Source organism: Heterocephalus glaber, unplaced genomic scaffold, assembly GCF_053883595.1.
Source record: "Heterocephalus glaber isolate CG9 unplaced genomic scaffold, H.glaber_assembly_v1.0 deba00001523, whole genome shotgun sequence".
Lineage (NCBI taxonomy): Eukaryota > Metazoa > Chordata > Mammalia > Rodentia > Bathyergidae > Heterocephalus > Heterocephalus glaber.
In genome coordinates, this window is record NW_028258327.1 from 20,800,958 (window position 1) to 20,811,333 (window position 10,376).

At 36.9% G+C, this 10,376-nt stretch overlaps 1 pseudogene; it reads right to left on the bottom strand.

Moving 5' to 3' along the window:
• Positions 1-8,806: 8,806 nt before the first annotated feature.
• Positions 8,807-9,686, bottom strand: LOC101706084 (14-3-3 protein zeta/delta pseudogene; annotated as a pseudogene).
• Positions 9,687-10,376: the final 690 nt, after the last annotated feature.

The window sequence follows — 10,376 nt, forward strand, 5'->3', positions numbered from 1 at the left end:
TACAGAGAATGCTAAAGGAATTAAGTGTAGGAACAGTCCCTTTCTCCCCCTTTTAAAAAAAATATTAGTTTATTGGTACATTTTAGGTGTACAATATAATGACATTCATCATTGGAAATTCGCACCATTACATAATCTCTCTCAGTTCTTATTTTTCCCCCTTCCCCTGCCTTCCCTTCAACCCCTCCAACCCTCCCTATTTACAAAGACTTTTTCCATTTTTTCATTTTCTCATATTAATTCCATTCCCTTCTTTCCATTCCCCTCCCCCTCTCACTTCCCCTTCCCCTTTGTCCCTCTTCTTCCTATTTCACATTATCTATTATACCTTTTAGTCCTTATTTACACTTTCAGTTTCTCATGCTAGAGAAACTATTTGGTATTTACACATGTGTGTCCTATTTATTTCGCTTAAGAGTATTGCCTCAGTGTGCATCCATTTAGCTATAAATGTCTCTAATTTCTTATTTTTTATGTCTGAGTAGTACTTCATTTTATAAAAAAACCCCACATTTTCTTTATGCAGTTTCCAGTTGATGGGAAATTGGGCTGCTTCCAAGTTTTAGCTATTACATATTGTGCTGCTATGAACAGGGGTGCACATATACCACTGTGGTATGATTCTTTTAATTCTCTGGGGAAGATACCCAGCTGGAGAATAGCTGGGTCAAATGGGACTTCCAGTCCTAGTTCTTTGAGGTATCTCCATACTGATTTCCACAGTGCTTGCACCAGTTTACACTTTCAGTAGCAGTTTGAGGAGGGCTCCTCTTTCTGCACAGCCCCAGGAGCATTTGTTATTGGTTGATTTTATGATAACAGCCATTCTTTCTGGTGTGAGGTGGAATCTCATCATTGTTTTCATTTGCATCTCTCAAATGACCAGTGATGTTGAACATTTTTTCATGTTTATTTGCTATTTCTACTTCTTTGTCTGAGAAATGTCTGTTCATTTCAGATGCCCATTTTTGGATTGGGTCTTTACATTTGGGAGGTCTGATTTTTTAAAGTTCTTTATAGATTTGAGATAGTAGACCTTTGTCTGAGTAAGAGCAGGTGAAGATTTTTTCCCACATTTTAGGTTGTCTCTTCACACTGCGGGTAGTTTCTCTTGCTGTGCAGAAGCTTTTTAATAAGAGATCCCACTTATTGACTGTGCTATTTCACAGGCACATGAGGTTTTGTTCATAAAATCTTTTCCTACACCAGTGTCTTCAAGAGTTCTTCCTAACTACTCTTCCAGCCAGTTCAGCATTTCTCTTTTAATATTTAGATCTTTAATGCATTTCAATTTTAGTTTGGTGCATGGTGGGAGATATAGGTCTAGTTTTAACCCTTGATAAGTTGAAACCCAATTTTTCCAGCATCATTTATTAAAGAGGCTAACTTTACTCCAGTGAGGGTGTTTGGCTCCTTTATTGAAGATGAGATGGCTGAGTGTGTATGGAGTTGTTTTGGCATCTTCTAATCTGTTCCACTGGTTCCCCAGGTCTGTTTCTTTGCCAGTGCCATGCTGTTTTTATCACAGTAGCTTTGAAGTATCGTAGTTCAAGTTGGGGATTGTGATACCCCCTGCCATGTCTCTGTTACCTAGAATTGCTTTTGCTATTTGGGTCTCTTCTTGTTCCAAATGAGTTTTTGGATATTTTTCTCAAAGTCCATGAAATATGCTTCTGGGATTTCAATTGGGATTGCATTGAATCTATATAGCAGTTTTGGAAATATGGTCATTTTCACTATGTTGATCCTTCCTACCCAGGAGCAAGGGATGTCTTTCCATTTTCTGATATCATTCTCAATCTCTCTTTTCAGAGTGCTACAGTTTTCAGAGAAGAGGTCTTTGATTTATTTTGTTAGGTTGATTCCTAGGTATTTCAGTTTTTTGGATGCTATTGTGAAAGGAATCGTTTGGCCTATTTCTCTCTCAGTCAGTCTGTTGTTCATGTAGAGGAAAGCTATTGATTTTTGTGTGTTGACCTTGTATCCAGCTACTCTACTGAATTTGGTTATTAAGTCTAGAAGACTTTTGGTGGAGTTCTTGGGGTCTTCTATATAGAGTATCATGTCATCAGCAAATAATGACAATTTGAGTTCTCCATTACCTATCTTTATTCCTTTTATTTCTTTCTCTTGTCTAATTGCTGTGGCTAATGTTTCCAGAACTATATTGAACAAGAGTGGTGATAGTGGACATCCTTGTCTTATTCCTGATTTTAGTGTGAAGGATTTCAGTTTTTGACCATTTAGTATGATACTGGTTGTAGGTTTTTCATAGATAGCTTTTATCAGATTGAGGTATACACCATCTATTCCAATATTTGTAGGGTTTTTATCATAAATGCATGTTGGATTGTGTCAAATGTTTTTTCTGCAACTATTGAGATGATCATGTGGTTTGTGTCTTTGGCTCTATTGATATAGTGTATTACATTTATTGATTTCCTCATGCTGAACCATCCCTGCATCCCTGGGATGAATCCCATCTGGTCAGGGTGTATGATCTTCTGCATTCTATTTGGGAGTATCTTATTAAGGATTTTTGGATCTATGTTCATTAGTGAGGTTGCCCTATAGTTCTCTTTTTCAGTTGGGTCTTTCTCTGCTTTGGAGATCAAGGTGATGCTTGCTTTTAGGAATGAATTCCAGAGTATTGCTTCCCTTTCAATTTTGTTGGAGAGTTTAAACAGTAGTTCCAGTAGTTCCTCTCTCAGTGTCTTGCAGAATTCGGCAGTGAAGCCATCAGGACCCGGGCTTTTCTTAGTTGGTAAGTTTTTAATTACATTTTCAATATCAGTGATTGGCATTGGGTTGTTTAGAATTTTTAGGTCTTTGTTCAACTTTGGTAATTCATACATATCTAAGAATCTTTCCATTTCTTCTGTGTTTTCCATCTTATTGGCATATAGTTTCTCAAAGTAGGTTTTGATGATCCTCTGGATTTCTGCTGGGTCCCTTGTAATTCCACCCTTTTTATTCCTAATTGCATGGATTTGGGCCTTTTCTTTCCTTTTTCTGATAAGGTTGGCTAAGGGTTTGTCAATTTTGTTGATTCTTTCAAAGAACCTACTCTTGGCTTCATTGATTTTTTAAAATTGTTCTCTTAGTCTCCATTGAATTGATATCTGCTCTGATCTTTATAATTTCCTCCCTTGTATGAGCTTTAGGTTTGTCCTGCTCTTCGTTTTCTAGAAGCTTGAGGTTCAGCATCAGGTTGTTTGATTGGCCTTGCTCTGTTTTTATAATATGAGTAGTCACTGCTATGAATTTCCCTCATAGGAGTGCTTTCATTGTGTCCCATAGATTTCAATATGTTGTATTGTCATTTAATGGAAGGAACTGTCTGATTTCTTCTTTAATTTCCTCTGTGACCCATTGGCTATTCAGAAGTGTTGTTCAATTTCCATGTGTTTATGAAATTTTTGTGGTTTCTTTTACCATTGATCTCCAGTTTCATCACACTTAGGTCTGATAATATACAGGGGATAACTTCTATTCCTTTGCACTTACTTAAACAAGTTCTATGAGTGAGTAAATGGTCTATTTTGGAAAACGACCCATATGCAGCTGAAAACATTGTATTCTGATTTAGCGGGGTGGAACACTCTGTAAACATCTGTTAAGTTCATTTGTTCAAGAGTTTGATTGATTTCTAGTATTTCATTACTTATTTTTTTGTCCAGTTGATCTATCTATTTGTGACAGTGGATTATTGAGGTCCCCCGCTACTATTGTATTAGTGCATATATACGACTTTTCATGTCTGTTAGTATTTGTTTTATATAGTTGGGTGCACTAGCGTTTGGTGCATATATATTTAAGATTGTTATCTCTTCCTTTTGGATTGTTCCCTTTACAAGGATGTAGTGTCCTTCTTTGTCTCTCTTAATCAGTGTTGGTTTGAAATCCACTTGATCTGAAAAGAGGATAGCTACTCCTGCTTTGTTTTGGGTTCCCGTTACATGGAGTATTGTTTTCCACTCTTTAACTTTCAGTCTATGAGTTTCTTTTTGAATTAAGTATGTTTCTTGTATGCAGCATATTGTTGGATCTTGCTTCTTGACCCATTGTGCCAGTCTATTTCTTTTGATTGGTGAATTGAGACCATTAACACTGATGGTTTTAACTGATATGTATTGACTTATCATTGTCATGACTTTTTCTATTTGTTGGATTCTCCCTCTTTACATTTAATTTCTTTTCTCATGTGATGAATTCATTCTGCTGTGCTTTCTGGGGTTGTGATCCTCATTTTCTTTTCTTAGGATATTGTCTAAAACTTTTTGGAGTACTGGTTTGGTATTCATGAAGTTCCTAAGGTGCTCTTTGTTATGAAAGTATCTTATTTCTCCATCTGTTTTGAAAGATAAATTTGCAGGGTACATCATTCTGGGCTGGAAGTTGTTCTCCTTTAGGGCTTGGAATACATCATTCCAAGCACTTCTTGCCTTGAGGGTTTGTGTTGAGAAGTCTGCTGTGATTCTGATGGGCTTTCCTTTGTATGTGATTTGTTTCTTTTCTCTAAGTGCTTGTAGCACTTTGTTCTTCTGTTGGGTTTCGGGAATCTTGACAATTATATACCTACGTGTAGAGTTTTTTTTATTTATCAAGACTATTTAGAGTTCTATATACCTCACTTATCTGTATGTCAAGTTCTTTTCCCCTGCTTGAGAAGTTTTCTGCCATTACTTTTGTGAATAGTTTTGTTTTTTTATGTCATCTGCACTCTCTCCTGTTTCTTCTTGGACTCCAATTAGTCTTAGGTTCTTTGCATTATCTAGCTGCTGCTGGATTGATTTCTCATGGTCCCTTAAAATTTTGAATCAATTTTTCTTTTTCTGGTTACTAATTACAATCTTATCTTCTATATCTGAAAGTCTCTCCTCACATTGGCTCATTCACTGTGTAGACCTTCAGTGGAGTTTTTGATCTCATGGAAATCTGTTTGCATCTTTTTTTTGGATTCCATTTGTTTCCTATGTTGGGATTCTATCTTGTTTCTCAGCTCCTCTCTGGATTTATTAATCATGTCTTGCACTATGAGCACAATCTCTGCTGTTATCTGAGAAATTATTTCTGATTTCCTTTTTTCTGGATCCTCTTTTGTTGCCAGTTCAGGGAGTCCAGGTGGTTGAATGTCAGTGTTCTATCTCATTTCCTTTTGGGGTTGCTGTAGGTGATCTTGAAGTCTATCTCACCTCTTCTGAACTGGGAGTGGTGGTACAGTGGCCCAGGAGCCCCTTTCCCTGAGCTTGGAGCAGTGGTATGGCAGCTTGGAAGCCCCTTCCCCTTTGTTGGGAGGGGTAGTAAGGTGGCCCAGAAGCCCCTTCCTCTGCACTGGGATCAGTAGTATGGCAGGCTGGAAGCCCCTTCCTCTCCCTTTCTCCCCTTTTGAAGGTTATGAGGATGGCACCATGCCTGAGTCTTGGTGAGGTGTTTTGAATATAGCTCATCTTTACTGTCAGTTATATAGACTAGTGGCTCTCATCTTACCATATTCATACATATATATATATAATATACCTTGGTCATTCCCCTCTCATTACTTCTCCTTCCCCCAATAACTTTTTTTTCTAATAGTATGTTTCTTTCCTTACTATTTCAGAGCGTTTAATAAGGCTTTGGTGAATGTTCCAGCTTTTTGTGTGTGTGTGTGTGTATATGTGTTTTTGGTTACTAATGGTAGTCAATGCTTACAACTAGTGAGGTGCTAGCAAGAATGTTCCAAGTAGAATCTTGGGATAGGATTGCCCAAGTATCCCTACCCCAAGCATACTGTCCTTTTATTGTGAAATTTTCAGTACCTGGCTATGTTTTAATGGAAAGTCGTAAGTTACCAATATCAGATAGATGTAAGGGAACAGTTATCCAGACAGATGTAAGTGAACGGTCTTGGTCTACATATGAACATGAAATAAGGCTCAGAAGGGATGATCATCTTTTCTTCTAATGCAACCTAAAAACTTGAACCATTGAAAATAACATTTTGTCCTTGGTTGCTATAGAACTGTGATATTCTTTAAAAAATGTTTTTTCACACAGGCAATAGTGAATGACATCTTTTGTGAAATTAGATTCCAGTCAAGCAGCCAAAGGTACCTTGTGATTAAAGGGACAGCTTGGCTATAATTACTTTGACCTAATCATTCCTTCTTCCCTGCCATGGAATATTTCATAATTAATGGTTTCTACCCAAATAATATTAAAAAGAACATTATATGCACACATTGTAGTTTCCTTAGAGAAAAATTTCAAGATCCTTGACAAAAAGAATTAAATAGTAGGGAACTTAAATAAAATTACATCACAAATAACTGGTATGAAAGTTAACATTAAGAAAGAATAAGATTTTTATTGCTCTTTAAAATTAGAATTGGAAAGTCTGAAGTTTCAGAAAATACCTGAGCCACTTCAAAAGGTAAAAGATAAGGTAAAGATTTTGAGGACATACCTTATATGTAAGCTCTAACACAAATATCATCTACATTAGGAATCTTCTCAGAGTCCCTGTGCTATGTAAGTATTTACCATATCCCCAGTGGCCATATCTGTGCCCCAGGGCAAATTTTCACCATCTCCTCCTTTATATAATTATTTATATAAATGCTATTTCTTCTTACCTAAATGGTAAATTATTTGAGGATGTAATCTATGTCTGAATCATGTTTGTTCCTCCCTTCATATAGTTGACACTAAAAACATTTGAATGATTGAAGTGACAATTCAAAAGATCTGTTTTGTAGATGAGAAGCTCATATACTTTTTCGGTAAAAGGATATAGGGATACTTTTATGCCATATAGTCTGTGTCTCATCTGTTCAACTCTTCCATTATAATGTGAAAGCAGCTATAGACAAAATGTAAATGAGCTGTGGGCTCTGGGCTGTAGTTCATTGACCCCTATCAAAGAACACAGCAGTCATTGGGTCTCAAACAGGAAATGTGGTGACAATTTTATAAAATAGTTTTAAGTCCTTTATTTATGTTTTTCTTATTTGTAATGGCACATTTCTCCCAACTACTTCCTACCATGTACACATGCATGTTTTTCAGATGGCCCATGACCTTTTGTTGCCTCCTTGGTTTAAAGGAGGGACTCACTTCTGTAGTCAGTTGGAAGCTTTGTGTATGTGGGAATGTCACCAGGGAATCTGGGTCAGGATCTTCACATTTTTCTCTTGGTCTGACCAGATTCCCTAGAAAAGAATCGTTTGAACTCTTTCATGAAAAGTGTAACTCACTGTTGGAGTTTTGAGAAGCAAGTGAGGGAATAGGACAGCTTTCTCAGCATCTGTTCACTATTTTCCTCTTTTCAGTCCACAATGCTCCTAGATAACCAAACCATGGAAGTTCTGCTATGTGCCACTGTGCCTCGATCCAGGGTAGGACATAGAAGCTTCTGTCAGGAGCCCGTCAAAGTCTCCCTCTCTCCAGGTCAGACTGGGATGGGGTAGCTAGTTTCCACATCTGCTCTTCCAAATCTGTCATTTCTGACATAAATTTTAACCCCTGATTCCTTTAGGAGTTATATTGTTAAGACTCAGAAGCCCACTCTCTTACAGCCCTTCTTCATTTTCCTGCAGCCTCATTTCTCTCATAAAGCAATGGTTATTACTAACTGAGAGCAGTTAAGGGGACATCAGTAAAGCCAGTGAAAAACTGTGGGAAAAGTCTCAAAATATGCTGACCTGATCCTTATTACACGGCAAAAAAAAAAAAAAAGAGCCCATATGCTTCTTTTTCTTTACCTTAACATTGTAGCTTTCTGCAAGCATGAACTATGTCCCTTTCCTGTGTGACACCATTGCCCAGCATGGTGTACATGCTCAGCAGATATATGTTGAGTGAGTGGAAATCATGAGGCTGGAGGAACCATTTTTCTGCCTTCTGGTTATTGGAAACTTAATATCTGATCTTCTGTCATGTTTCCTACATCTTTCTTAGACTGCCAATAGATTTATACTTCTTACATGTATATCTTCTGTGGAGTTTGCCATAAATGGTTGCAATGTCTATGAGAATGAAAAGAAATAGTAGAAATAATTATTTAAGAAAAATGCTGGTTTATATTTATTCTTACATTAATTTTTAAGTACTATCTTCATAATCAAATTAATTTGTCTACAACCTTTTGCAATCATTACTTGAAGTTAATTTAGGGTGTGCACTTTAAATTTGCTTATGCAGTTTATCTTCTATTATTAAAGCTTACTTAATTCAATTAGGTTTTAACTAAATGTCAAATCAAATGGTATCTTAGCAACCTAGTTTGGATATTTGGTAGACATAGATAACAGTGTTATAGAACTGAACCTGCACCCTTCTTGAAATAACAGTAGATTGAGAAAAAAATCCTTTAACTGATACTCAGCTAATTATTTTACTAATTCATAGGAGATATGCTATATATACTCAGAATCTACAAGAAATGCTTTTTTCCTTATCATTTGATGGCTGTCAAATGTATTGACTAGATAAAGCAGAGAATAAAGGTCCCCTAGATCTACTCTCCTCTGGTTTTGAAAAGTAATAGAGTGTCAGAGTTTTAGTTGGGCAGGTGGCCACCTAGAGACTATATTTCAGAGACTGTCTTGTGGACGGTGGTTAGGCTGTTGTGCCCAGATCACAAAGTCTCCAAAGACCACCAAGGAGCCGATTCTGATGTAAACACACGAGGGTTGTTTATTTAAAGCAGTTTTAACACTGGCCCTTGTGAAGCCACAATGTACCAAAAGTACTATGCCAAACATTTGTAACGTATAAAAATTCCACTTCCTCATATTGACCATCTCAAGATGAAAATAGATAACTCCCTAAATATTAACTGGCTCTACTGCCCTAATATTAAACATAAAAACCACATGGGAAATATAGAAATTCAAATAGAAGTAACATAAACCTGTCATAAACCATAAACAAAAAACTATTTGTGAGACAGCATGGATGACAAATGGCCTACTGTGTAAAATTAGAATGAGGCAGACAAAAGTTGGAAGGCCAGTTAACTTTCCCCTCCTTCTCCTGCTTCAGCTTCATCTCCTTGGGTATCCGATGTGTGCAATGTCAGTTTGTCTCTCAGTAATTGCATTATTAGTGTGCTGTCCTTGTATGACTCTTCACTTAATGTATCAAGTTCAGCAATGGCTTCATCAAAAGCTGTCTTTGGCAGAGAACAGGGCTTCTCTGGGGAGTTCAGAATCTTGTAATAGAAGATGGAGAAGTTAAGGGCCAGACCCAATCTGATAGGATGCGTTGGTTACATTTCCTTTTTGCTGATTTCAAAAGCTTCTTGGTATGCTTGTTGTGACTGGTCCACAATCCCTTTCTTGTCATCACCAGCACAACCTCAGCCAAGTAACGGTAGTAGTCTCCTTTCATTTTCAAATAAAAGACTTTGCTCTCTGCTTGTGAAGCATTGGGGATTAAGAACTTTTCCAAAAGAGACAGTACATCATTGCAGATATCCCTCAGCTCAGTCTCAATTTCTCTCTGTATTCTCAAGCCATATGCTGCTTTTTCTCAGCATCTTCCATCTTTTGCTTGATACTTGAGACAACCCTCCAAGCTGATCTACGGGCTCATACAACATTTTTATAAGCAACGGAGAGAAGATTCCTCTCCTCATTAGATAATTCAGCGCCTTGCTCAGTTACAGACTTCATGTAGGCTGCCATGTCATCATATCACTCAGCCTGCTTGGGCAGTTTGGCCTTCTGCACCAGTTCGTTTTTATCCATGCCTGGATGTTCTGTGTCCCAGGTGGGTGGTGGCAGATGGACGGGCCCATGTTGTAGTATTTATATAACATAAATTTTCTTCTTCTACATTTTATTTATTTATTTTTATTTTTAAATTCTTTTATGGGTATATTTTAGGTATACATTTACATTTATCATTGGGTGTTTGTACCTGTACATGATGTATCTTGGTTCTTATTTTTTTCCCCATTACCTGTGTATCCTTCACCCCCTCCACCCTTCCCTATTTACATAGATTTCATTTCCATTTTCTTTCTTTTCTCATAATTTTTCCTTTCCCTTCTTTCCTTTCCCCTTCCCCTCCCACCACTCATACTCTTAAGTGAAATAAATAGGACACGTGTAAATACGGAAGTTTCTCTAGTGTGAGAAACTGAAAGTCTTCTATGTTTTATTAAAAGAGAATAGTACATATGCACTAATATTTGCTAAATAATAAGGATAAACTAATGGATATTACTTATAGATATTACATATAATTTAATTTTTACTGGTTTTATATGCTAAAGGCCTTATATAGAATCTGCTAACAGTAGATATTGTGGTCTTTTTAAGTCTTTATTAGTTATGGCAAATTAAAAAAATACCTTTTCAAGAAATACAAACAAACAGCTGACTGAC